The sequence below is a fragment of the Myiozetetes cayanensis genome, unplaced genomic scaffold (assembly GCF_022539395.1).
Source record: "Myiozetetes cayanensis isolate MyiCay16 unplaced genomic scaffold, myiCay2020 scf1, whole genome shotgun sequence".
NCBI classification, from domain to species: domain Eukaryota; kingdom Metazoa; phylum Chordata; class Aves; order Passeriformes; family Tyrannidae; genus Myiozetetes; species Myiozetetes cayanensis.
This window is the reverse complement of record NW_026086604.1, coordinates 118,118,654-118,146,449: the sequence shown is the minus strand read 5'-3', so window position 1 is coordinate 118,146,449 and position 27,796 is coordinate 118,118,654.

Genomic DNA, 27,796 nt, shown 5'->3' with positions numbered 1-27,796 from the left:
TCCTCACATTTGTAAACGTGTAACATTTGTAAATGAAATGCTCTGCAATTAGATCTCTACAGCAAAGTATCTGTCTTTTCAGTGGCCATCCAATTTTCCTCCTTTGGTCAACTCCTCTATCCAGTCTAAAGGAAACTCACCCTTTGTCAAAATTCCAGAAAAGCCTGATACAAAATCTAGATTCAATTTACATTTCATTTTCCCCCAAATATTTTTCATCATTAAATAAAGACCAAGTGAAAAAAAAAAAAAAAAAAAACCTACCAGAAGGGAGAGGCAGTAGAGAATGAGTTAGATAGGGAAAGGATTGAGAAAGGTGGGAAAAAAAAAACACAGGAAAAAACAGATGCCAAGAGTAGAACTAGAAGACTTACAAAAGAATCTGCTCATAAAGAGGCTCTGACAGCCCAGAAATGTCTCCCAGCAGCAGCTGTCAGGAGTGGGAGGACAAACCCTATTCCTTTCCTCCAGAAGAGATGATAGTTCCCTATTGTGAGAGTAGGTGCTAATTATCATTTCCTTTCTAGGACCAAGGGAAGCTTTTAAATCTATCCAATGCATCAGTAAAATAAGCTGTGACGAGATATATAGATACAGATACAGATATTTGGCAAGATGGAATGGTATGGGGCTCTCCCTTTTGAGGTTGAGAGGCAAAATCGAAAACAAGTGTTCGTGGCAAAGCTTAGTGCTTCTGCTATGGGGGTGCATCTGGTTATCCACGTGGGAGGTTTCAGGCAGCGGGATCACAGGCTGTGTGACCACAAGGTATGTGATAAGCTGCATTTCTAGCAGCTTGCAGATAATGAATGGGAAGACTCTTGGGTTTTCCCTGCGTGCATCAAGTGCAAAGGTTCACATTTTTGTTCAGCCATACACACCAGCAGCGGAAACCAACGCCGGTCACTGGGGGAGCCTTTTCACTTCAGCAGGTGAAGGTGCTGACTCCACCTCCCGCAGGCAAGCCAGACCTCATTCTGCTGACTAAAGAAGATGCCACTTAAATTAAAACTCGTGTAACCATATGTTTCAAAACTGTGAGTCATATTTTATACAAGAATGACTGTGACAGGCCGTGCATTTGTGCTGATTTGCTGTATTTCCACAGTGCCCTGCTGAATAAAGCTATCAAACTTCATCCTGTTTGTAAGCTGCAATAATAACAAACAATTCTACGTGTCAGAAAGATTTCTTATGAGAATTAGGTATTACAGTTGAAAAAAGACACAACTTCAATACTAATTATAATTTTCTGTAATGCTTAGGGATCAATTTATAATGTGTGATTGTATGTACTTGAACCATTCCGTTTAACCTCACAGTATATTGTTTGAGCATTGCATTTCGCTTATGCTGGAAATCTTGGGTTTTGAATGATGTGTAACACAACAGTGCAGAACAAACCAAACAACAGAGTGGCCCAAATCACAGTCTATCACACCATCATATACAGTAAGGGGAGCTCCAGCATAGTAGATGGGGTTCAGCACATAGGAAAGTGTAAACGAAATACATAGAAAACAAAACTTTTTCAGTTTTGACAGTGAATACCAGTCACAACATGGAGCTGAGAGTTGTTGCTAGGGAATGCATGAGGCTCTGCCACAAAGATCCACATCTCCAGACCAGTAAGTGCAGCCATTCAGTAAATCTCAGTGGAAAATGCTGAAAAGGATGTAGCTTGGATCAATGGGCTACCTGAAACCCAGGAGAACCATCTTGTTTGCAAGAAGGCATGAGGAGCATGTGGAGCAGAAGAAGATTAAGGAAGGCTACACAAAGACACCAGTGGGAATCTGGCTGGACTTAGAGAAGGGCTGGGGCAAAACAAAGTCTTAAGTCATTATCAGAAGTTTATCTGGAAGGGAGTATCCTGTCAGTACTTGGGAAATTAAGGGAAACACTGCACAAGGAGACCAGTGGTGCCCCAAAGGAAGAATGAGCTGGGAACTGCCTTCAGAAAGTTTTCTGCCCTGTTTCTCTCAAATATCCTGAGAAATATCCACAACATATCAGAATAGTGATGAAAATCCGCATTTGTTTTCCCTCTCTGGTGTTGCCTGCTCCCTAATAGAGATAACTGTACTGTAGGCAGTATGACCACAAGGGCTGGGAATGATTATGTTTAAGACACGGTATAAACCAGAAGAGCATGTTCATAGCTGTTTCAGATGCTTGGGTGGAAGTAAGAGGCACAGTGCCAGTGTCCAAGCAATGCAGGAAGAGGCACTAAAATGAAGCAAGTACAGCCTCAGTGTCAGTTTTAAAGCAGTTTGAGATTCACCAGATGGACAGCTTCACCACATAGTCATAATCCATCAGTGGGAGGTAGAGGGGGACATCCTTAACACTGTGACAAGACCCATGTCCAGGTCTCAGACCCCAGCTGTCCCAAAGATGGTATAGGAAGGCCTAACTCCACTGGTAATGCAGCTGGGATATTCATGACTCCCCATGGTCACACGAACATTCAAGACAGCTCCCAGTTAAACTCTGAGATGAAATAACATTTTAATCACACTGGGAGTAGAGGCAAAACCACGTTGTTAACACGATTCTCAGGTTACTGACACCTCACTTTAGGTGTAGCCTAAATGGCAGTCACTGGAGTATTTACTAAACCACTGGATTTTACCAGGCTTCTAGGGATTCACAACCTGCAGCTAAGTAGTCCACAAAGGTACCTAAGAAACTCAAGCCCTATTCACTTTGGGAATAAATGGTTGTATAAGGGCCCACACCTCTTTGTGCAGCTCTGCTCAGCCAGTCTTCCTTCAGCATCCTTGGGCCTGGATGCTGTCCTCACAACTTTGCGCTCCAGTGAAGGGAAGAGTTGATCCTCCCCTGCTTTTGTACCAGAGCACCTAAACACTCTGATATACTGCCACTCATGGAGACACACTCAAGAATTAAGGAATTTTTAGAATATAAAGAGCATCCAATGTTTTATCCTCTGTTAGAGTACAAAAAAGGGAGAACACAAGGCCTTTTGTTTCAAGTCACATGCTAACTGCTAAATAACAGACACCTCAGTCAAAGTAGCTCTTATCTGATCCACTGTGATGTTTCTTACACCTCTGCAGCACACACAGAGTGTGTGGCCATGGTCATGCCGACTCTCAACTAGACTGGTTTTATCCAATATGGTAAGTTCTTAGTGACAAAGAAGAGTCAATGCCAGAAGCAGGATTTCCATTTAAGAGCTATTGACCCATGTTCTTGTGAGGTGGATCACTAAAGCTTCCAGCTCCTGCACCGCCAGAAACAGGGCACAGACCTAAGGAATCTGATGTCGAGACTGTGCCTACAGAAGCTGGCTGTGATTTGATCTCCTCTTGCCCACCACCAAATAGCAGGCAAAAATGCCCCCTTAGAAAGACGTTTTTGATTGAAGGAGAGAGGAGTGTGTAACTCTCTGTCAGGTGAAGTTTCTTTCGCAACATCTGGCAACACTGCAGAATTTCTACACTCCGCTGAGATTTAGAAGAGCATATGGTTTCCACTACAGCAAAACAAATCACCCTTGAACAAAAAGCTCTGAAAAGGAGTGGGAAAAGGAAGATGAAAGTTTCAAGTCTGTTTGTAAATTATGCATTATCCGTGCCTGTAATGCCCCGAGGAGCCATAAATTTAGAGGTTTCAACAGAAAAGCCTATAGCTGACACCTTACATTCGTAAAACTCATTACTATCCCTGGAGTGAAAACGAAGGGGAAAAAACAGTGAATAAATAATTGAAAACATAAGAACTTTTCATCATTTCCTTTTACTCTTTTTTCAGCTTTTCACTACAGTTTCAAGACCAATATAGGATTCACATCAGCTGTGGTCTTAAACGTGAAAAATGACAGTATTTTTCTAATGCCTTTAATTGTAAAATTGAAACACTTCAATTAATCTTACAAGTACAGATCATGAAAACAGGAACTTGAAATCTAAGATATTATCACATTCAACATTCAGTTCTGCATCTGCCACAGATGCCAGTTCTATAAACTGAATCCAAAACCAACCTGGATGGTAATTTTATTTTTGGTGCAGATAAAATCTCATAAGAAAGAGTGGCTGAGAAAGCAGACGTTGGCCTTCAGGAAATTTTTAGAATACTTTTGATGATCCAGAGGTTCTGCCTTTTTTTGTAGTCTGTGCCTTTTTATAAAATCCTTTTATTCCTTTTTCACCTCTTTGTCCTTTCTATATATTGCCCAAAATCTACAGAAGGGTTATTGTCAGAAGCCTATGTGGCATTGAACTCAGTATGACAAGGAAAACAGAAGAATGAGTGAGTCATGCAGAGCAATTTTGTGCAAGTATTAGATGCAAATAACTCGAAAAAATGTGCTTTTTATTACCCTTTCTACAGAAACATTAATGCCCAACATGGCACAGTGTTGCACTTTTCTGCTTTTTCCTCATTTCACTTTCCTCATTTTCACTCCCTCTGCAGCAGCACCTCACGGCCAGGAAACACAGGCTGGATCTCACCTAGAGCCAAGGTCAGTCTTTTCCTCGAAGTATAGCCAGGACCTTCCAGTTGTGACACTGAAATAACTGCACTGGAATCAGAGGGATGGCTTCAAAACGTGCTGCCTTCCTAGCAGATCCTGTGTGGCAGTCAAGGCACAAGCCTTGGAAATAAATCTGTGCAAAATGATGAGTGGGTCTGCAGACACAGGCAAGGTTCACCTCCCAGTCAGACCCAGTAACCAGAAGGACTGGATATCCACGTGCAACTGACTGTCAGTCTTTGCTTCACTTTGCTCTGAGAGAGAAGTCACCTACCCTCTTTTTGGGAAGGAAGCCCCTTCTCTAAACAAGTCTTACAGTGGCAAAGCATAATTAGAGATCCAGCTGTCCACAGTTCCCTTCCACTTCATTTGTCCTGGAGGAACTTATGGGCCAATCGCTTTGACACCTTCCCTGGGGTCAAAACCATGCAGACAGGGCAGCTGAACACAGCACCCACTCTCCCTTTGGATCACAGCTGCCAGCTGGGCACCTCTTGTCACAGAGCCCAGCCCTGGTCCTGAAGCCCTCCTTCCTTCTCCCTTGCTCGACCAAGACCTCTACCTGACACACGCCAAAGAGCTGCGGCTCAGCAGGCAAATGACTCACAGATGCTGTTGAATAGCTGTAAAAACACTGTGCACAAATGAACAACATGACACTTAGGGCTGCTAGTATTCCTGCCAGTCAAAAGGAGTCCACAGGAAAGCGCTCTGAGTAGTTTTACAGACAGGAATGCCCCACGGAAAATTATACATAAACACAAAAGATTGGTAATACACTGCAGAGCAGTGTTCCCACATAACTTCATTTAGATTGCACTGAGCTGGTATATTTTTGTATGTCTTGAAGAAAAACATCTTTCTTATTTGAAGAAGATAAATTTAAAACATCAGTGGTATGCTAGTGCCCAGGGCCCTTTATGCATCAGCTTTTACTATTCTAGTCCATGAGTCATAAGTTAGAGCATTTATCCCATAGGAACTTGTATTCCCTGGGCTACTCATTCAGATTGGCAGGTTTAGCAAACCAGCATGTAGTCCATAAGAGGCAAAATTAAAAAAGGGAAAGGTGACATGAAGAGTTCCCTCCCAGTAAAATAAACAATGGCAGTGGAAAGCTCTATTTATTGAGGCAAGAACAGGTCTTTGCAAAGGAAGAGTGACTTCATGGGCTGAGCAGCAAGGAGCTGAGGAGGCCATCAAATCTGCCCTGGCGTGCTGGAGTCAAATTAAAACCATGCCGACAGTGCAGGCTGTCTTGTGATGCCACGCAGCTCAGGATCACTCCCAAACTGTTCTTCTTCTGAAAAGCCAAGACACTCACCAAGTCCTGGCAGACATCAAGACCTGCCTGGGCATTGCATCTTACTAACCAGTAACCTGCAAGCCCATGTCAGGGACCCACGTGCTTTGAGCATTGTGTGTGTACAGTAACAAAAGCAAGTACCTACTGTAGGCTGAAGCCCACTGATGGAGGTTATTTCACAGCTGGCATCTAAGTAACCCCAGAGCTGATGAAAAGAACAGGAAGCACAACCCATGTTGAAAAATGGTTACTGAGCTTTTTTTTATTGATGGATCTGACCACATTAAGTCTAAAACAGACCCACGTCCTGCCTGGTCCTTTGTTACTGTGGCACTGCTGACGCGTAAGGAAAGGACTCTGCAGTGGGAACACAGAGTAGATTCTGCCCCTACTCCTGCGCTCCACCAGCTCCCTGCAAATGATGAAAGTGTGGCCTGATGATCCCTTCAAAAGGAATATTAAAAGCTTCGCATCATCATTTGTTCCAGGTGGTAAAAAAGGTATATCCTACCCACTGGTTTTCAGTCTGTGATCTGAGGACCCCTGGGAGATTCCAGGTCCAGGGAAGATGATAAAAGAAAGTAAGTTCATAAATATTAGATAGTGATCTACAGATGCAGCTTTTTTAAAGAGTTCACAGTTTTGATGAAGAATGGTTGAGAAAGGATACATTAATCATAAAAGGGTGGAAAATTACTGTGTTAGCTTTCAAAATAAAAAATCATTGGTGCAGAAAACTGCATTTCTTTCTTTATAGAGGCATAGATGCATATGACATCACATAAACATCATGTTTAACAATAGCTAGACATATCCAGATGGCTACATCTATTCATAATAACAGCAGTTTCCAGGAAGCATTGTTGTGGATTATTGCTGAGTTCAAAGGTTCACAATGCATTTTGGATTTTGCCAGTACAAGAAATTGTTCGTTTCACAGGCACAGCTGAAGGAACCTTTTTGATCCCACAAAGTTCAGGAGTGTTGTGTCAACAGGCTATTGAACAGCTCAAATACTTTATTTTTTTTACTCTCTGCAAAACGGAGAGTCTGATCTACCATACTAGTGGAGAATTTTGCATTTCCATGTAACTCAGGCAAGGATACACTCTGGTCTCAGTTACTTACCCAAATTATCTTGCAAACATTAACAGCACCTCTTGAGCAAGAACTGCCTCATCCACATCTCCAGAATGTTTATGAGCTGCACCAGTGGAACTCATAGCACACCCAGCAAGGTAGGGTGGATGCATTGCACCTCCCAAATAATCCCACAACACTGAGTTCAGGGGGAAGGAGCATTCCTTCCACATTTTGCTCCTTTTGACTGATCAGGTAAAAAGACAGGATGATATTAATTCTTCTAGAAGGGCATTGTTGCACAATAAACAGTCCCCAGAGGACATGTACTCCTACTCAACAAAGCTGACATTTAGAGGTTTGACTAGAAGCCAGGTTCTATAAGATTTCAACAAGTTAGGCAGTCTAAATGTATAGTATAGTTAATTTTCAGGTACAAGGTTAAAGTTTCCTAACCTGGCTGCTATTGCTGTTCTAATCATTAACTGAAAGGTCCAATTTAGGCTATTTATATGTCTAGGTACTTAATTGTGCCTTCAAATCAAGTAGTTAGACACTGAGGTCACTTAAATTGCTCGTGTAATTATTTGCACATAAGAAAGGAGCAGGAACAAAGAGCACCCTTGGTGGGCCAGACCAGCTCCCAGGCCCCAGCAGAGCATTTGGAAACCCCATAGTTCCCACTGCCCTCATGAGGGCAATGCCCCTGAGGTACAGCTGCCACTCATCCCAAAGGCAAACCCACCAGCCCGTGGGAAGGCAATGGAGCTGTCACTATAGGGGCTGACCACTGCATCCGACTTTACTCAGCCGGGTGGAGGGGGGTCCAGTGTTCAAAGGATGCCCTCACTGAGAGGCTGCAGAAGGTGTGTCCGCCAAGCTCTCAGGTTTCATGGCTGTTTTCTTAACGTGTAACAGAGGGTGCCAGTTTAATATCCTGCTATAACACTCAACAGGAAGGGTGAAAAGCAGCATCAGAAGAACTGGGGCAAACTTAATGAAAAGAAGCTTAAACATCTTGAAAGAATATGGCTGTGCAGGTCCAGGAGCAGCTCAAAGACCTCATATAGGGGTAGTGTAAATCATTAGGGAAAAGAAGATGCCACTTCATGGTCTGTAAGACCTCCAAGTGGGAAATGTCAGCAAAACAAAAAAATTAATCTTTCGACTCCCACGCAAAAGCAAGAATGGTCTACCTACAGCATTGTGCTTGCATCTCTCATGTTACCCAACACTGAAACTCTGCCCTGGCCCCTGGGCCCCCAGCCTCCTGACTCTTCTCACCATTGCACCAACCTCCAACCTCTCCATTCACCCACAGGGAAACTGAAGCTGCCACCTTCAAGCAGCAGGAAAAGCTGCACAGTCTTTTCCCTGGAGCGACCAGGATCTTGAATCCACCAATGGGGATTCACCTCCCAGGTCCCGAGCAGGACAGACAGCAGCACCTGTTTAAAATTAAATGCCTGGATTAAAAGCAGGACTTTCAAGCTCACTGCTTGAAATCACCATACCACAGATGAGGGTCTTTCCTCCCCCTCACCCCCATTTCTTTTTAGGGGTAATATAAGCTTTTTACAAGGGAGATTTTTTGAAACTTTCCATTCCCCTTAAACAATAACCAGAAGAAGTTTGTAGCACATTAGGGCTTAACTTAAGGAAATGAATGAAGGAAGGATCTCCTGTTCATTGGGCTCTTGACCTGGTCTCTGATTTTGTAGGCTTTATTTCGCAAACAGGAACACCTGCACTTTTTTCCCTATCCAGTTAGCAGGGGCACACACACATAGAAACCCTTCTGGGCATAAAAGTACAAATTCTGAACAACTTCTCCCAAAAATACATCCACCCACCCACATATCACTAATTGGTTCTGCAGCTGCAGATTGTGCTGGGTAAAGACAGGGCCAACTGTGTTTAAAAGAGTGTGTGTGTGTGTGTGTGTGTGTGTGTGTGTGTGTGTGACTATGGCTATTTGATTGTCCAGGTTCACAGATTTTTCTTAAGAAAATTCAGTACACAAATATTTAAAAATAAGTAGTAACACCTTGTTAACAATATTTTATTGTCTCTCTTGAACAGGAGGGAAACTCACAGGGAAGTTTCAGGGCTTGATCTCAGCATCAGTGAAAGGAGTGGGGAATATTGGATGTATAAGGACATGGCACCATCGGGCAGCCATTACTGCTGGCATGTGTATCAGTGAGATACAGCCCTTCAGCAAAATGACAGCTATTCCAGTAGGAGACCCAGGAATGTACTTTATTTGAATGAACAGCTTCACTTTCTAGTTAAAGTCACAGCTAATAAATAGCAAGAAGTTCTTCTCAGCATGGGAACATTCAGGCACAGCCTGAACAAATGGGGTGCAGATTTTTTTAAGGGTTTATTTTCATTCCCATCATAATATATGTCTCAGCTTGTAAATGCTTTTATGCCAGCAGTAAAAATTTCCATTTATATGGGTTGAATTGAGCCTTTGCTATTCAGTGGTAGTCTGGCCACTTTTAAGCAGATGTTGAGATGGCTCAAAACTTATTTAGCTGAGTGAGTGACAAGCTGCTAGAGCCCAAAGATTTTTCATGGCTGAGCATGCAGGCAGGATAGATAGACACCCAAACTGATATATCATTCATTCCTATCAATGGAATTACAGTTTGCTTGCCTGTGTGTGCATAGGATCACACCATTTATACTTAAAAACATAGAATAGCCAGACCTACACTTAAAGGAAATTTGTTTAGTTCATTCTAAGTTAGGGATCTGAGAAAAACAAAACCAAACCAAAGAAGGGGGAAAAAAAGAAAAAAAAAACAACAACAAAACCCAAAACAAAAAAAACCAAACAAACAAAAAAAAACAAACAAACAAAAAAAAAAGCCCACACCACAAACACCACACAACCAAACCAACAATAAAAAGACCAAGGACACCAACTAGCCTGGGAAGATCTCAGTGCATTCTGAGAGTGCAGAAATTCTCTTTCCCACATTTTGCAGCCCATGTTGCAGGCTAGCACAGGCAGTGTGGCTAGGTTTTTGTTTCAGCTATCAGCTAAGGAACTGTTAAAGGAAACTTTCTTTACAGAGAGGTTTTCAATACACATAAAGGACCATGCTTTCCCTTAGATCAGCTGAACTCCGACAGGGCTGTCTGATCCTTCTCTGTGAAACAAGGACAGCTTATGTTCAGCAATTACATTCCTGTCCATGCGCAGACAAGAGGCCACCGCCTTTGTCAGCCAATGCTCCTTGGGCTTCTCTTGCCTTTCAGTGGGGACGATGACCTTTCTGACCACATCAAGATGCACCATCACCATGTGCTCCACACGGGGCCCAGTGTGCGGCACGGTTTTTTTTTCTAAGCATGCTGGAAGAGGAGCCAGTCCGTCTCCACTAATCCAGCCTGAGGACAGTGATGGACTGCCCTCTGGGCCTAATTACTCCTCCACATTGAGGATAAATAATCTACATGACAACAGACTCCATTCACTCATGCCCTCCCACACCTCCCTCAGCCTGAAGCTTAGCCTTGAGTGGCAGAAGGAGCAAGAGTCCACGCAGATGAAACAGGCTCCCCTCTTATGGACTTGTGTTGGCCATCCCAGCCACACTGCAGTATTTTCCTTTGGGGGCAGAGCAGATACAGAGCAGATACCCTACTAATTCAGTTACTCGGTAAACAAGCTTGGTTCCTAGAGAACATTAGTCAATTTAAACAAATGCAGGCAGCTTTCTACAGCCAAATGCAAACAACTTCAACTTGTCATCCTTTTAGGGACTCCTGTGTGGATTAGCAGGATGAGAATAACTCCGGTTATTCTCTACCTACAGAAATTCTTAACTAAATTATACAGGGAAACCTAGGCAGTTTTCAAAAAATTTATCTTGTTCTTGATCTCTTTATCTGATCTCTTCCTTTGACTGCGACAGGAAACAAGCCAAGACCAGGCAGAGGTGACTCCTTACAGACCTCAGATCCCTGCCAGGGCTCTGTACCCCACTGGCTGTTAGCTCTGGTCGTTGTTCTAGTTCACTGAAAGGAAAGCACTCTGTTTATCCTAGGACATACCCACCGACTTGAAAATTTATGGTAAGAGTTGCCAACACTCTAAACCTCTTCTGTCACTGTATCAGTCAAGTGCTGTTTTTAGGACTCTGTCCAAGCAAGTCGTATATATCTCTGAGTTTAACCTGTTAGATAACCAGAATAGGCCGTTTTCTACAGCAATGACACTTTCTATAGCCATAGTTATCTGCATTCATGAAAGGCAGGTTTCTAGAAGCAGCTGAAACTCCGAAACAGTCCTTGCCCAGGACGCTGGTCACAGTCCAACAGGCAGATAGAGCTTCATCACTCTGAGTAAATACAACGGAAAATTTTTAGGACATTGCAAGAGGAGGCTGAGAGAATGAATTTTGCTGCAGCTTTTAAGCAGATACTGGCACGATGGACTGTCTAAATTAGTGAACGACAAGCTGTGAGGCCGCTGGTTTTCCCTGACTTTGCAGACAAGTGAACAAACAGACAGGTTTGGGAAGCAAGATGCTATCCCATGCAGCATCCTACCCAGTCAGGGAATCCCTTCTGCCAACTCTACTGGGCCTGGCATCAGAACACAGGTACACACAACTAGAAGGAAAGTGCAACAGGCCTGCAGGGGACATAAAGCCACATTATTAACCCACTTTCTTACAGATGGAAAGCTTGCATATTCAAGTGTATCAGAAGTCCAGCTGCCACAGTAACACAGAACTACATTGTGTGCTGAACCACAGTTTGCCATCTCTGTAAAAACAGGCAAAAGACATTTCCTATGAGATCTGATAAGAACAGGAGCTGTTTGTTTAAATCTACTCCCTTGACGGAAAAAAAAAAAAAGATGAAATAGCAAACCCTTGAAATGTAAGTAAAGGGTCATTATTCTTATTAGAGCAACAGTGGGCACTTCTCATAACGTATAGTGAAACACTGGTGCTTGAGTGAATAGGACCAGCTGTTCAACCCCAGAACAAATTGCACATCAGTCTTAACCTAATAGGTAAGATTAATGGAATGTCATATAATGGGGGAAACTCAAAAAATTAAGGTAATTCGGCAGAAATAGCTTGGAATCATAGTCCATCTAAATGCATTTCATCCGGAGGATTACTGTCTCTAGTGTTTTAGTTAAGAGTTATATTAATTCGAAAGCCATGCCTTACACAGACCCATCCTGTGCTTAAAGGCTGGCTTTCTGCTAGAAATGCTTACAGCGAAACCTTTGCTGAAAGTTTGCCCAAACATCTCACAGTCGACTGCAAAGCAGAGCGTCTGGGGGCTCAGAGCACCATACCTTGCCGTGTTTATGACCGGTTGACTTTTTGGCTCCAGCACCTGGGTTTGTCAGGGCCTCTTAGCTGCTGCTGGGAACGTGCCCCTGCCGAGCCCGGCTGCTCTCCCTATCACCGCTCTGACAGATTAAAACACAACGGGGTCTGTTGGATGACTGACACATTCTTCCTCTGTCTGACTCTGAAAGGACTTCATTTAACAGCTCTGGAGCTGAGGTTTTGACTGACAGATTGTGAAGGGGAAAAGTCATTCAGTTCCATTAAGCTCAGTAACTGCTGTAGAACAAAACACCTTTAAAAAAGGGGATGAAAAAAGAGCTGCGGAGAGTGGGGGCAGGAGCTTTAGGAAGAAAAAAAGGGGATTCTTTTCAGGTTCAAAGACAATCTTTCCCTTTGCTTTCTGTCCATCAATGAGGGCAGCATTCCCAGAGGGAATACAGTCCAGCGCTCATTGGTGCCATTCAGCTGCCAATCTCCCTGACAGGGAGACCAAAGGGCCTCATGTTGCGCTGCGGAAACTGTCTGTCAGACAATCAGCAGCTGCCATGACATCATCTGCCCTGTTTTTCTAGGACTATTATATGAGACTGAGTCCAGGAGTGCTGCTCCAGAACGGTATTCATGTTTTCCTTTTGCCCCCCAAAATGAAATTTCTTTACGAAAGGAAATGTGGTCTTGATTGTGTGGCTGTATTTACAAGAGAGCTAACTCAGTGCTAAAGAGCGAGGGCTGCATGGCTTCAAACTGATCTTTTTCCACTTAGAAAATATCATGTCAAAGTTGCACAGCCCCTTGATTATTTTCTATTGTAAACTGGGTTTTACTTTAAAAAATAATCCACATTAAATCCACAGTGGCAAACACTTCTCTTTCTTCATCTGAAATCTTGTCTCACTTAAGTCTCTCTGCTTTTGCTATAAACATTAAAATTTTCATAGGATTGTTATTCTTACACACACACACATGTGCATGCAGACACACAAATGCATGCACACAGAAGCCAGGTTCTGCCTGTATTTACATAGCTGGTGCAGGAGCTGGGGCTGCATTTGCTAGACAAAGCGCTGCAGAAAGAAATTATTAATACTGATGGTAGTGGGAAAGAAGTAAAGTGTGAAACACAAACAAGCTACCAACTGTAAGTGTGAAGTCAGGCAGTAAGCAGGGCTGGGACACACTGCAGTCAGGACACACTGCCTGGGTTATCCCCTCCATCCTGTCAGATCAGGAAGAACTGACAGGTTTTGGTGGTGCAGGACCAACACTGGGAAACTTCAGTCTTTGTGGTCTTCCAAATCCTTATCTGTAAGAGTAATATGAATAACCTTGGTACAGTTGACTTGAAACTAAATGAATTAGTAACTTTACAGCGCACTGTACTTACTTGGGCAAAAATCCCAGGGAGCTAAAATAATTTTGCCTGAGTAATCCCTGCCTACAAACCATGATAGAGACTGGTCCTGCCTGGCAGTGCTGACACAAGTAAGATGCTGGAGACTCGTCTCCTCTGTGATGCTCATAGACATTGTCCTCACACTTCAAGGGTTTAACTCAGCTGGCTGACTCCTTCCCCAGTGCTGGGAGACCAGCCTGCTAAAGAGGGAGCACTGAAGGCATGGAAAAGAAAGTATGAAATGAGAGAGGGAGGAAGAGCCTGAGTGGTGCCTCTGGGTCTTACACTGCACCTGGGGCAGGGCTGGAGCATCGCAGCCAAAATTCAGTCTTGAGGAATAGTTATGGGACTGTCCAGCTCTATTGAATGGTCACAGCTCTTTTCTATTCTTTCCCTTGGCTGGCTGGTCAGTTTTTTGGTCTGTTGGTCTTAGGAAGGCATTAGTTCAAGCATTAGCATTAAAGCCAAGCTACACAAAAGTATAATAGCTCAGCTCCATATGGAACTGTGCACAGAGCTGCTCCCCTGCCAAGGTCCTGCTGCATGAGACATTTTCAGCCGCTAAGTCCTCTGTCTTGTTTCAGTAAGGGATTACTGCAAATCTTCACACATTCCACATGGACCTTACAAGACAGTTAGTCAGATCCTGGATGAACTTGCACACAAAGGCGTCCTGCTGCTGCTAGGGTCAGAATGTCTCCCTTCTTTTAGTATTATTTGTATTTTTACAGCCCTGCCAAAGGACTGCAAGTCTTGAGCAGCTACCATTTCAATTCGTTCCAGCAAGATGTAGTCTGATACTCCAGCTATGTTTGCTCTGCACATTCAGGCATTACTCTTTCTCACCTGGCAGTGAACCATGCAAATTAAGACAGTCTCCAAGCACACACACACACACTCACAAACCCATGGAAACCAGAGCTTGCCAGATTTTAACATAAGAAGCATGCTAGGGGAGAGGTGCAGCGATCACTCAGGCTTCCCTGTTTTCTGTGCCCTTTTCTTTACAGTGAGAAAGACAAATACTCTACTGGCACTCATACCAAGAAGATGGTGCTGATGCAGTAGGAAGCATTAGTAAATCCTTTGTGAGAAGATCTCTAGATCAGATCTGTTTGTTAAGTTTGCCTCTAAGGTATTTCAACATGCACATTTTTAACTAATACGGCACAAAAACTGACAAAGAATTAACTCTCTGTTAGGGTTGAAGAGCAGCATATACTATTTTTGTGATTATACTATTTCTGTGGACACCAGGAGGTATCACAGAGGCCTGGAGACATCAGAGAACCCTGTCTTCTTGTGACTCTGCATTTTTATGTAGAGAAGAATGAACCAGAATGGCATGGATAAGCAAGGACAGTACTGCATAAAATCACTGGACAAAACTCTACATAGGGTGGGTCATTAGAAATGTGGGAGAACTTCACTATGTTGTCCATCTGTATTTCAGCTCTCAGTGGAGTGGAAGAGGTTGCTCACTGCCCTGAGACACACAAGTCTTTCTCACACTCCGAAAATGTGGAGAGATTCCCTTGTATCAAGCCTCTTTCTGGTTTGAGATTTGATGTGAATAGAGGTACACCAAAGTAGAAGGACACCATATATCCATTACTGCATTCAGCTTTCTTACCAATCCACATAGTATAGAAATCTAGGTCTAGATTCTCAAAGGTGTATCTCTTGCGCAGATGACTAATTGGCATTCAGGAAATAGAAAAATGGTATTTAAATGCCTTTGCAGGCCAGAACCTTAGTAGTTAAATCTTGATTCCAAATAAGGGTGTGCTAGAAGTCTTTTGATAGTCTGCTATAATAGGCTACTTTAAAAAAACCTGTCTTATATGTCTTTTTAATACTAAATTCATAGTGGGACAGACCTTACTCCTTTGCTAGTGTCCCTGAGGTAAACAATAAAGTTGCTGTTTCAATACTTTTTTTGTTCTAAGTGTGCTTTAAATATGTACACTTCTAGTTTACAAAATGGCTTTATACAGTGCATTTCCAGATTGTTCTGGAATGCTTTTAGCAAATCCTCTGCCAAAAATAGTCAGCCTTCTTGTTTCTGTGGATAATAGGAGCTTACAGCTTACTTTTTCTTTTGTTCAAACTTTATATGTGAGACTTAAGGTAGGGTCTTTCACATAGTCTCGGTCCATAATAATCCTTAAAGAAAAATAGTTTCTCTCTTATTCTAATGCCAGACTTGAAGGCAAATTTCCATTGGAACAACAGATTACACTCTTTCTCACAAATGCTCTCCATTTGATATCATCTCACAATAAAACTCAATATTTTAATTACTTCCCCTCCAAAATGAAGATCTAGAGGTAACTTTCAACCATAAACTTGGTTTTTATTTTTGCAAAGATCAGTTGTCCAGGGCTTCAGACGGGAGTTTCTAATTTTCATCATCTCTGAAAATCAGATCACAAAACCAAATTCAAGTATCTAGAATTATTCATTTCAATCTACATTTATCTAGCCACCTAAAGAGAACTGACTTGAATGTGAGCATCTATGATAAACTACTGAGTGCTTCGGTTATTCAGAACCAGGGAAATCAGGCCACAAGGAATTAAGCTGATGTATAGATTTAGATAATTGTCTGTAAGAGATTCAAAATACTAGACTTTATTTGTAGCCTGGTTTTATCCTAGTTTTCATCATTTCACCTACACTAATCTGAGTTTCATACACAGGGACAACTTTGAGAAAGCATGGTCCACAACCAAATGTCAGTGCTTTCTCAGGACTGCCATTTTTATTTATTATTCCCAAAAAATAATGGATGCCAGGGCTTCCTTCTATAAAAAAATCTTTCCTGATCATAAATATATGAATATGTTTTATATACTGGATAAGCATTCCTTCACTGCTTAGGATTACTCTGTCTCCAACCTACATTCCGCCTGACATATTCACCGAGGAAAAGGCAGTGACGTGGGTAGCCTGTTCTTGGTGGCCAGCAGGCTGCTGTCAGGCTGAATGAATCTGTTTACTTTTCCATCTGCAGGGCACTCATTTGGCCTTATCTCCTCTATCCAGATGCTTATTTTCCCCAGCTTTGTAGGAAGGTAATAATCCTAAAGCCTTTTACCTTCTGTCAAATTGAGTTGAAATTGGCCTGTGGACTCAAAAGTTATTAGGAAGAAAACCAACATAAAGTGCAATCACATTTGCTTCATTTTTTGCTAATTCATTTCTGTAGCAAATGCAGCCAGCTGGGGAATGGCCTCCTAGTGTTGCCTTCTGTATTTATTTTCACAATGAAAATACCAGCATCAGCTGGGAGACACACTCCTGAGAAGATAAGAGTCCCAGTGAACAACACCAGAACATGCTTCCTGCATTCAGTTGACATCCACTTCTAAACTTGAAGATATCAAATTGCAAATACAGCCAAGAATGGTATGTATTTGTAAATTGACGTGCAGCAAGCGATGAACAAGCAATAGACCTGTGGTCTGAGAGTCAATGAATACCTGGCCTACCCACAACTGCCTGGTTTTCACAGCTTCTCATCTCCTTCTTCTGCCTTTTGGATCCATTTGTTCAACTCTCCTTCCTGTATTATGCAAAAAATCTCCTTAAAACCAAAGTGATAAATTCTGGGAACAGAGATTACTCCTTTAATTCCAAAATTTCAGCACAGTTTTAAGTGCAGAACAAGGCCAAGGTGAGGGCAAGGGTGAGTTGTACTTTGTCACCCATGTTGGTCCTTATCCCGTTGTTGAAATGGAAAGCCACCAGCTGTAGTAAGCATTTTAAGGAGAACAGAAAATGTAACTGAGAACGGAAGAAAGGGATGCAAAAGCAACTAATTTACATTCTTCTCCCAAATACACTGGAGAATAGGCATTACTTTTCTAAGGGATGGAAGAAAACTTCAAGTAAATAATGTCAGTTTTTATTTACTTCAGATTTGAATCTCTATCAATTATTTAATATTTGCAAGCAACCTTATGCAATTAATCTATCACAGAAGACTCTTTACTTTTTAGCAGTAACGTTAAACTCTCACTGACATGTACCCAAGCCCTTGGAGACCCAGGGAGCTAAATGGTTTGGATGTCTTTATTTATTTTTACACGCTGCAAACAAATCTGTTTCATTAGAAAAACATGTCTGATATCTTAGTCACTGTTGTCCTGGTTTCAGCCAGGACAGAGTTAATTTTTTCCAGCAGCAGCTGTGAGGGGGTGCAGCCTGAAACCTTCTAGGCATGTCTGGGCTGTTATTCTGTACCACCTCACTTCATCATCACAGGGGCAGAGGTAATGCACTGTCTGGCTTACAGAAAGAAGGGTGTGGCTTGTGGTGGTATTAAGCGTGGCAGGGTAGGGAACCCATCCACCATTATTTTTCATTGTCCTGGGCTTGGTAAGCATTTTGCATGTAAATCACCCTCTCTTTGTACATTTTTGTCATTAATATTGTTGCTGTTACTGTTTGTATTCTTGTATCATTGCTGTTTCCATTAAATTTTTCTTACCTCAACCCACAGTCTTCGCCTTCTGTGCTTTCAGCTGGAGAGGGAGGGGAAGCAAGTTCCAGCTTGGTTTTGGTGGGAGCACTGAACTGGGGAATACCATTCCTAAACCGCAGATGACTGTGAAATCAACTTGTTTTGTTTTGTTTTGTTAACTTGGGAACACATCTAGCACAATGAATAAAGTTATGGGGAAACCACACTAATTGTATTGCCACAACACCAATAGACAGCAGTGATGTGTGATAGAAACCCCATGTGCTGTATGACTGAAATGCAAATGTGTGATCAAAAAGACAGCCCTTGAGCCAAGGCACTCAAAACAAAGAGCAAAAGCCTCTAGTTGTCCATGGACAGGTAAATGACAGAGAACAGTAAATTGTTAGAGGACAACAGCAGGTTCTGTGCTGTACAGTGTGCTAGAGGAACATACCAACTCACTGCAGGGAAGCCCCAAATTCCCACACTCACAGGACCACTCTGTGCTGGAAGCCTAGCCACATATTCCTGTGCTGAGCATTTACAGGTAAACTGTAATAATTGTTACTTTCCTGCATAAAATGCCCAGATTTCAGGTGTGTTCACTGTTTCATGGTCTACACGGCTTTTCTAGAGCAACTAGTGACATCAATGCCCAGGTTCCTGGGGATGTGAGATCTCAGACATGCTAATTGGATCTTCCAGTTGTACATGAATATTCCCTCTCTATAATATGCTCTAAGTTAGTGATATCCCCTACTCACTTGCCAGTAATATGCAGTAAGAAGTTTAATATTTCTTTCTAGTTAATACACAAAATGTAAGTTCAGTGGTCTAATTATGATATGTTCATGATTCTGTATCTGCATTTAGATGTTCACTCAGCTTCTTTATTATGACACATCTAAATTATACTATATACCATATCAAATTACACCTTTCAATTTTTAAATATGTATAAGCATATGGTAGGAGGCACTTTTTTCCTTCCTGCTCTGACTATCCCTTATTTCAGGGAGCATCACAGATGGATCCCCAACTATAATTTTAGCAACTTTTGAGTTGGTTCCTAAGACAGTAGTCATTGTTCTGAGTGTTAATTGCTCTTCTTGATTTTCCTCCTAATTTATCCCCTTTGAGATAGAAAGAATAATAGATGAACAGACATAAAAAGCTCTTTTTCATGGAAAGTTAATTATATACAGTTGTTGAAGTGACACTGATTTGATTTTCTCAATATCCAGATTTTTCCTAATATTAAAGACTAATAAATGCAAGTTGAAGGAACTGACCTTCCTTACAATAAGATGTGCAATGGCAAGTGAAGTTTGACCTCTATTAATTTTTCATCTGAACATATTTAATAAAGTTATGGATAACATAATTTTTCATTTTAAATTTACTTAGTGTTTTCAGATACTGCTGCTTGCAGGAAGAGCCTAAGTTCTTATCTACTCCTGGCTACATGTTATAAAGCCCAGTGTGCCACATGCTATTTAATACCTTGATAGTTGTAAATAAGATTAGCCCTGTCAAAAAGGCAACCGCCCACTGGTTTGTGTAATCTGAATTTTCTAAATGAAAGTAGTATTTTTATGTCTCTATTAATAATCAAAGCATAAATCTTGCTTGTGTGGGCACTTCTGTTGACTTGAAGGGGGAATGTAAAGGAACGCATCCAAGAAATTAATGAACTAAGATGTGCAAGCACAATTTCCTGATACTATTTTATTAACACTGAAAAGAATTATTCAACCAGAATATAGAAAGTATAAAGGTTTAAAGGTTTCCAAAATCTAGAAAATAATGTAGATAGGTCTGCTTCTGACAATAGACACAGAATTTCCTTTCATGTTTAAGAGCACAAATCTCAAAGGACAGAGAATCCTAGGTCCAGTCAAATTCCTAAGTATGTGTTTAACTTTTACATGTATGAGTAGTTCCATTCACTTTATTAGGCTCGGAGAGGGTAAATCACAGACTTAAAGATAAATATGCATTTATGTGATTTCTGGAATTGGATTTTAAATGGCATTTCTACTTATTTATAACTTACATATTCACTTCCCTTTTTCCCATGTCCCTTTATAGCACAGGCATACAGGACAGTTACAACTGACTCAACAGGAGCCTGAACTTTGCATTTCATGTCATCTGTGAATTTTTAAATCACACACTCTAATTAATATAAGGAGTTAATTTTTCCTCTGAGTATACAACAGCTGGATGTTACATACACGATTTATTTACTCACTGAAGAAGGTAACTTCTGTATGTTCTTTGAGTTTTTACTTCTTGGGAGAGTTTTGGTCATTTTGCTATCAGTGGGAATACATGGCGATGCATCACAACCCAAAATCACCCATATGGAAATTGGGTGTCCCCAGAATCCCAGCGCTACCCTCCCAGCTCTCAACTCCAAATGGCAGTGGAATGCACCAGAGATAGTCACAAGGGTTGTTTTTCCCCAGTTAAGAGTTGTTTCACTCTACTTTTAAGCATTATATGAAATTACTGACATTCAAATGACTGTGCGGAGACTGGAATTCAAAGCCAATTAGAGAAGGATGACGTAGGGCTGCCAATTTGCAATTGCCACAACACCCGTGACATTTATAAATATTACCTCACGACATTCCTGTGTCTTTAGGTAAATCCTTAGATTTCACTCTTGTGAAATGGATCACATATGTTCCCTGCTTCTGTGACTTGACAAACATCTTAATATAAAGTAAACCACTTTAAAACAGCTTGGTGTTTAAAACATTTGACAAGCAGGATTGTTCGTAACATTTTACTGCTGTAGCTAAGAATTAGGAGAAGCTACCAGACTTATGGTTAACTAAACCATCTACCTGAGCACCACGAAATATGTGACAACCCAGAACAGAGAGATGAAATCGTACAATATAAGGCACTGGGGTTTCAGTGATGCAATAATGTAACAGTACCATGCCTACATTAAACCAGAATTGTTTCCCTTAACATTTGTTTAGATTAATCACATCTACAATATTAGCAGTGTTATTGGTCTTTATAAATGGTAATAATAATGAGAAATGGTTTCCTGATGGTATCAGTTGGCATCACCGACTAGGCAGTTGCAACCTATCAGTTTCTTCAGCCCACATGAGCTTTGCTTTCAAAATATTTCCAACATTTATTCGCAAGAAGACTGTTAACTGAAATCACTGTTTTTATAAGTAATATGTGAAATATCTTTGCAGCAGCTGAAAAGGGTGTTCAGCCAGTTCTTTTAGCGATGCATGGGTGGAGGAACATGGAGGAAGCCATGAAAAATCTCAAGCTGCCCAATGTATTTTCTTGTATAACAGCCATGGAAGCTTACAAAGGTACCTCAAGGTTTTGTCAAGTGATAGATGGTAACCTGACACCAGGAAAACTTTGTGTACCATTTTCTTCCTATATATAGGAAGTAAATTTAAATACGAAGATGGTGGCAACTAACATCTGTGAGACAAAAAAAAATCATTAAATATTATGATTGTTTCATGAACAGACACCAGTAGTGGTAATGCTACTTTCAAATGTTCATCTCATTGCAGACCACTTCCCCCCAACTGTTAACAATAAACAGATTATTAATCACATTGGGATTATTTCTTCAATTACAAAGGCGGGCAGACAGTGATACAAATGCAGGTAGCCATCAAGCCCAGCTCTAGTTGTTAACAGTAACATAGATATTCCTGATTGGTCTCATGTTAATTACTGAATGGGGAATCAATGACATGCAGATTGCATTACTGGACTAAACTCAGATGTTACTTATTTATTCTTTGAAATTATATTTTTTTTAATATTAAAAACCATTTGTGAGTAAAAGTGACTATCAAACTCTGTTAAATTTCACTTTTATTTCCATGGGATGACATTTACATGAAACAGTGAGCTTGCCTATGACTTTAGTTGCCCAGCATAAATCCTGAAGGAGCATCATGTGAGCCCGAGGAAACTTCAAAACTAACACTAATACGAAGTGGAACTTGAACCTGTCTAATCATCTTCAAAAGTAATTGCGTCTCTCTCATGCTTTCCTAGTCACTCTTCTTCTGTCTCTCTTGTCTGCAGTCTCTATCTGAAATATCTTTCATATCTGTCTTGTCCCTTTCATGTATCTACCTCCACATAGGATGAAAAAAATGAGCATGAGCAATGATATCATATCATAATATGATATATTGACAGGTTATTTCTTCCTGCCATACTTGGGTAAAAATCATGCTTGTGTCACATGCCTATCCCAGTTTATCTTCCTGAATTCAGTTTCAGATAACACACCCATCATTTTGACGTTTCCACAAATACTTATGTCAAAGAGAACAGTCTTACCTGATTGCCTATTAACATGCACAGCCATGCCACGTAGTTCAGTCAGAAGACAGAAGCATTTTCATAAGTATCTTTAATTCACAAAAATCCTAACTGTAATCAATTCCTATTTGCAGAATCAATTTCCATTTTTAGGTCTTTGAGGACCTCATCTTCTGAAGTTGTTATTTTTCCTTCATCAGGGAAAGACTGCCATCAATTACCTCCTTGTGATCTAAAACTCTCATGTGGGAGGACTTGAGAACAGGTCATTCTTGATAATGAAATATTTACAAGTGTTCTTTAAGTTGTAATATCATCCAGAATGCCTTGGTTCTTATCCCAAAATAGCATCATGGAGATGAAAGAGTTCTTAGACATCAAATAACCCCCGAAGAGTAAGTGGCTTTCTGTTTCGTGATGAAATACTATGAAGTGGGAATGGCAGTGTGATACCCCTGGAGGAAGGCAGAGTCAAACCATAAGGACAAAAAGTCAATAAATTACAGAAGCAAACTGAAAATATGGACACAAGGGTTTCAGCTGTATAAATCATGGCAACTCCATTCCCACTATGTTGATTTATTCTTTCTGGGGGCCTTGCCAGTTAAGCTGTGCTGGCTCTCTCACAGAATATACAAAGAAAATGAAAATACAGTGAGGTTAATTTCCAGCTCTCTGCCCCACCCCACAGTGTCCTCCAGCATTGGTTACCAGATCTGCAACCTCATTCTGGGGTATGAAATGAGAAGAACGGTGTCGGTCCTCAAGAGACAGGAGCTGCAGCTGTGACAGGAATGAAATAAGGGTTGCAGGTGTGACAAGGCTTGCCCTCTACCCATCTCTTCTCATCTCTGGCATTCTCAGGCAGGTCAGCATCAGATTTATGGGGGCCTTAGGCAGAGGTTAAAGTTTGGGCCCTTCTCCTTTCCCTTATATTAGATGACATTCAGCACAACCCAGTTTAGTGTGGTATGACCCTCTGCCTATGTCCTGGGCCTTTGGGCAATTATTCACCCCTAAAGATAGTCTTTCCACAAGTTTACAGCAGAAATTCACCTATTCCACTCCAAATGTCTGCTGATATTTGGCTTTATTTCTCACATCAGCAGAAATCTGCTTGTCTTTTTCAATACATCCCACTATTTTGCTCCTTCTCTCCTATTTCACTACTGGCTATGCAGTAATATGGCAGCAATGCCAAGGTTTAAAATCATAAACAGCAGAGATCAAAAGAGCCCTCAGATCATCTCACTGCCCTCTTGCATTTTCCCCAGGGTACCTTCCCCAAATTTGTTCAGTCCTGTTCCCTATGACTTTACTAATAGGGCTTTCAGCAGCTTCCTTCAGTAGACAGCTCCACAGGATTATATTTCTGAAATTTGACAATGGCTATTATTGTGCCTAAAGGGGGAAAACTAGGAATTTTGCTTTTCAGTAATTTTCTCCTCCATTACTAGAAATTCTAGCCCTAAATTTCAGTTGACCCTCTAGGTCACTATTAATCAACATTATGTATCATTTGAAACTCCAAAGCATGGTCTTCATCTTTCTAGTCTAGTGTTTTAAAGTCCAGCAGTGGGTGTTTTTTTAACATAAACATAGTAAGTACAGCATGGGGTAACATTATATGAGGATATCGTACTCTTGACTAGTACCACTGGTCACTTTTAAACACTGTCAAAAAATCACCTAAGCCTGAGCTTAGAAGCTGGGGAATAGGGATCCAAGAGACTTCTTGGGAGTAGATGAAAAGTCGTGTAGCAATATTCTAACAAAAACCAAACAGGTACATGCAAATGAAGCTGAATTCTGAACTCTCTTATGCTTTTTACAAGTACTTTGGGTGAGAAATGTGCTTCTCCATCTAGCACAAACATCTTAAGCCTCCATTTAAGTTTACTAAGTGCTATGCACTTCAGAACACATAACTACTGTAAAGTTTGTGCCTGAGTAGAATTTACATGTAGGTAACATCTCTTCCCTCTGATCTTGCCACAGTGCTGTACCTTCCAATAGAAAATCCTCTTTTGAGTTGCTCCCCAGATTCCCTTCCTCACTGGGATGTCTGGAGAGCTTTTTTCACTCTAAGCCTTCAAATATTTCACTTGCATTCTTACACCACATTTCAAGTGTGTGTCATAAGGGTAATGTTCAGGAGCTGAGGATTTCCCTCAGCCCTGTGACCCACCAGGCTATTTACTAGCCCATCACACGACACAGGTTCATAAGCATTGCTTGAAATGGCCATTGTTATAACAAACAGGGACAGAGCATGAACACTATGTACCCTTGCCCTCTCCGACCACCCAGCCAAACTTTTCAAAGTATTACCCAGGGCCCTATAGACAGGCATACCTATCTCTTGAATGGGGCTGAATAAAGCATCTAAAGATTATGTAATTTCTTCTGCAGAAGAAATATTTGTCCCATGGCTGTATCTGTAAAACAAGGAGCCTGCAGGACTAATGTGGAGTAACTTAAAGGTATGTTAACAGCATTATTCACGGTTCTCATACCTTATCCCTCAGCTTTGTAGTGACAGAGCAGGCTGCCCTATTCTTGTTTACACTACTGTAAATTGGGTGAGCAGTTATTTCCCCTGTTCTGTATATGTTTTATCAATGATCAGCACTACGGCATGAGCGAAGAAAAAAAGGTCTCTCATAGCCCTATCAGATGTCTGACTCTGAAATATATTCCAAACACATATCTCAAAGCATCCGTTCCTATACCTGGGCAAAGACATGGACACCTGAAAATAATACAAGATCAGATGAGGGGTGCACATCTGGACACAGATTCAGGGGGTGATAATTTTCACTGATGCATGAGTTTCAGCTCTTACCCCAGGCAACTGCTCTCCTATCAGCTACCCATGAAAATTGGTCACATATGTCTTCTGAACTCTTTCACTGCTGCAATTTGATAGGGTCCTGCACACAAACATATCCCCTGACCCTTTTTAGCTTGCCTCACAAATTTTTTGCCCAAGTGATAGAGGGTGACCAAACAATTTAGGATAGTTTGGGATAGGGTTGTGTAAAAAAAAAATACATAAAGAAAATGTAATATAATCCTACTAAGAAAGGGGGGAATTTTAACAAGACAGTGAGAGGAGAGATTTCTTTGTAAGACTTATGAAAACTGTGCTGAATTTAAAACCAAGATGATGCTCAAACTGTAGGCAACAATCTTGCTGTGGGTGTAATTGTCATTCCTGTCTCCAACATGTAAAATTTTGCAATATGCCACAAAGGCAACCAAATAGTATGGATTGAACAATTAGCACTGTAGACAGCTTAATCCTTCTGGGTAGGTGATATAAGCCTTCTCACAGAAGGCCAAACCAAGGCCAGACCTGAGGTCAAAAGCAGCTGAAAGTCAGTTTGGATGGAGCTCTGAGCAACGTTACAGTGCAAGAGGGACTAGATGATCTTTAAAGGTCCCTTCCAACCCAAGCAGTTCTATGATTGTCTGAAGATATTATATATTTCTTAGATGACACTTGGCATTTTTCAGGAGTTTGGTTGGTCCAAACATAGTGTATTGATGTGCTGCTCATATTATTATTATTAATAATACTATTATTATTACTGCAATAATAATTTCTACACAGCTGCAGAAATGTGTTAACTCAAGACTGTTTCTGCATGCACCAAAAAAAAAAAAAAAAGACCCTAAACCCCATCTTTTTATCAATACAAGACAAAATTTAAAAAAGCAAACACCACTTCCACCACCTCCACCCACCTCCACCACACCACCTCCACCCCCCCAAAAAAAAAGAAGTTATATTAATTGCATTTTCTTCAGGAGACAAGAAAGGCTGAGCTCAAGGAAGGGGCCTGGGAAGGTTTCTTTCTGCTGCTCTTGCCAGCCAACACTTCTACTGCTGCCCATTTTTTCTTTTACCGGAGAAGGGTCATGAGCAGAAAAAGACCACTGCCCACTCTGGAGAATGGGATCTATGTGATTAGAGAGTCTTTCTTCTGGCATAATAAATCATGTTTTCCTATGCTCTTCACTATTGCTGAATACTTGCAATGTTCAATATTTCAAGTACTTCTGTTGGTCAAAGCCCATACTGATTTTCTGGAAGTAGTTTCATTTGCATTATACTTGTGCAAAAACATGATTTATTTTAAATGTCAGGAGTAAATTATAGTTCTATGGATTTTGTAGAAGGTTTTTCTTCCCAACAAAATAGATTATTCTTCCCCAGAATTACCAGGTTTCCTCAGGTCTTGGTTTTCCTACTCTTTATTTAGAAAGCCACACATACGAGTACACTAAATATTTATGAATATAATTTATGAGCCCAGTTGGGTTTTTTTCTTGTCAAAAGTAAGAAGTTGGCATGTGTGTGTGGTCTGAAAAATTCTAACTATGACCAGACTGAAACCAAGGAAGTGACGGCAACTTCACATTCATTAGGCAAAACGTCCAAAAATTCCATATATGACATAGAAAATATGTCCTAAATAGTAAGGAAACATACATCATCTCTAAGCTAACCAGACTGTTAATTCAAAATAAAAGCCATAAGGGAAGTTAAGAACAAGACATTCGTCAGCAACATTACAAAGGACATAAATAGTGTACTATTTTCCTGGCTGAACTAATTTATTTTGCTTTAGTGTACTTGTTTGATGGTTTCCTTGTCTTTAAGAAAGTTGATTTGGGCTTCCAATTGAAAATTAAAAGAGAGTCTCTCCACTGACTGTATGGGAAGCTAGATCAGGCCTCAAGACAAGACACAACACACCAAAGTAACCTCCTAAGACTTCCAAAACAACCTCCCATTGCACTCAGAGAGAAGATCCTGCCTCCTCTGATGCTTGGCACAGCCCCTCAAATGTTGCCCAGATTTCTGGAGAATGAGAACCAGTCTTTCATCACTGCAGGCAATTTCAAATAGTGTTTTTCCTTGATTAGCATGGCTTCACAGGCAAAACTGCTTTTTATTATAGGAAAATACAGCATAATCAGGTGCAAGGCACTAATATTTGTTCTTTTCTATATTGGAAAAGATGTCAGAATAATTTCAAAAAAATTCCAAAAACAAAGGTTCCTATTCTCCTAGATTTATCAGCTTATAATTCCTCACAGTCAATACTTTGACATGAGTGAAGCTAAGAAGTATAGTTATTTTTAAAATAAAGTGAAAACCCAAATAAAATGTTTGAGTTGGAATTTCAAAATAACGATTCCTTAATTGTTTTAACGTGATGAGTAGAGCGGAAGAGACAGTGACAGGAGGTGGGCTTTTTTTGAAGCAATTATCTCAGTCCCACTGGATATGGAATGGGAGAAAAGTATTCTGGCATCACACAGTCCTCCACCTTTACTAACTTGTCTCTTGAATTGGGGA